We start from the raw sequence: 1,963 nt of genomic DNA, 5'->3' as shown, positions 1-1,963 counted from the left end.
TGTAAACTGATATTCCCAGAATTCCCTGCATGACACTCCACATTTGAAAGTATTTTGTTTAAATAATCATGTTTTTTTAATAGTTTTTGTTATTAGTTATGTATATTTGGGCTTTATGTTACATCTTCTGTTGTTTAATGAAAGTTTAATGCATTAAGTATCATGTGTGTTACCATGATGGTGTTTTGTGTTTGCATGAATGACTCTGTGCACCTTCTATATATTAGTATATACTTATGCTTGTGGCGAAGCTACTTGTGATGAGCTTTGATTCTTCATGTGGCTTTCTCTTTTACCACCTGTATTATTATGGTGGTTGTCAGTATGTTAAAGGTACAAAACAGATTTTAATAGCAGTGTGCATTGTTGAATTTACTGATTTACATTCAAATTTTTTTGTTTGTAAATTACAGTTTTATACTGTAAAATTATGCCGTAAATGTGTTTACAGTTTTTCTGTATTTTTTACAAAATTATTCTGGCAACCACAGCTGCCAAAATTATTTTGTAAAAACTACCGAATTTTTTTTACAGTGTAGCCCAGGTTACACTACGAGGAAGAGACTGTTTCTCTATGGCACAACTGCAGCCCATGGCATGCAGGGAAGTCAGGAGAGCGCCGCCACCTTCCAGCTGCAGTAGGCCTATGGGAGATAGGCAGCTAATCAATACTAATCCATTCAGCTTAATACCGCATGCCAGTGCTTTTTAACAACTCGGGAAATGTATCAAAGCACACAGAGCACTGAAAGCAACTGTGACAGCAAAGATGAGCACTGCAGGCACACTCTGCCACCTACCTGGATCGACCATCACCACCATGTGTTTGATGCACTCCTCTGGCCTTAGGGCTTTCACAGCATCAGCCAGAGCTTTCTTCTCCATCCTCAATCTCTCCTTCTCTTCCTGCTGATGTTCTCGCATTGCTCTTTTCCTCAGGGCTTCCTGTCTGGCAGCCTCCACTTCTGCTGGGGTTTTCTTGCATTTGGCCAGGTAAGTGCCATTTTCTGCTTCAGGTGGAGGTTCTTTTGAGAAGTATGGTGCATTGTTGTTTGAGCTGCACTGCCTTGTTATATTGCTACAGATCTTGTTACGTTCAATCGGCTGGGCCTCAGGGTTGATATGATGTGATGGAACTTCTAAGAGGCGTGAGCATCCATTGGAAACCACATTGGAAGCCCGGGTCTCCTCTGCACTGATAGCTGCTGTACCCAGACCAAGCTGTTTCTGTTTCAGTCTTACAGCTAAGGGAATCATGGCCTCCTCTTCACTGTCACTACTGACCATCAACACGTCACTTCTAGCAGCTCCAGTGGAGGCGTGGACCTCCAAAGATGAAACTGGATCAGCAACAGGAGCCATTTCTGAGTCTGAACTGTCTAAAACCACCAGGTTGGGCTGTCTGGATTTTGACTGTGAGAAATCAAACACAGGCAGCTCCTCTGAATCACTGGAGTTACTGTCACTTAGGAGGAATCCAGGTCTACTAATGCAGGTGATGCTGAGCTGTCATACAAAGATCTGTGGTCTGAAGGAAAGTTCAAATTAAAACACAATTTAACATAAAGGGTTCAACGATACAGATTTTCGGATGCCCTGGTGATATTTATTTCCTCCAGAAAATGGTTGTGTGTGTGTGTATATATATATATATATATATATATATATATATATATATGGGTCAATGATGTGATGTGTAAATTTTCTGTCCGATTGCATTTTTTTCAGTTAAAAATTGGTTTAAATGCATAAAAAAGATGCCATATATATGAAGGACCTCTCCCATGTATGAACTCACTTTAACTTTTCAAAAAACATTAGCTATTTGTAATTTTTCTGTTATTCAGTGTCAAAATATCATGTGGTGCGACCGTCCGGCCATAACTTTTTTTTTGTAAACATTTTTGAAATTACCCAAAATTTATTCAAATTAGTTTTATGCGCTATTTGGCATGATTTCCAA

At 39.5% G+C, this 1,963-nt stretch overlaps 1 pseudogene; it reads right to left on the bottom strand.

Annotated features, from left to right (window-relative positions):
• LOC107674784 (crossover junction endonuclease EME1-like) overlaps window positions 1-1,506 on the bottom strand; it is a 7,401-nt pseudogene extending 5,895 nt beyond the window's left edge.
• Window positions 1,507-1,963: the final 457 nt, after the last annotated feature.

This window comes from Sinocyclocheilus anshuiensis, unplaced genomic scaffold, assembly GCF_001515605.1.
Source record: "Sinocyclocheilus anshuiensis isolate Anshui unplaced genomic scaffold, SAMN03320099.WGS_v1.1 scaffold1190, whole genome shotgun sequence".
Classification (NCBI taxonomy): domain Eukaryota; kingdom Metazoa; phylum Chordata; class Actinopteri; order Cypriniformes; family Cyprinidae; genus Sinocyclocheilus; species Sinocyclocheilus anshuiensis.
Note: the sequence above shows the minus strand (reverse complement) of the source record. Positions and strands in the feature narration are given on the sequence as shown.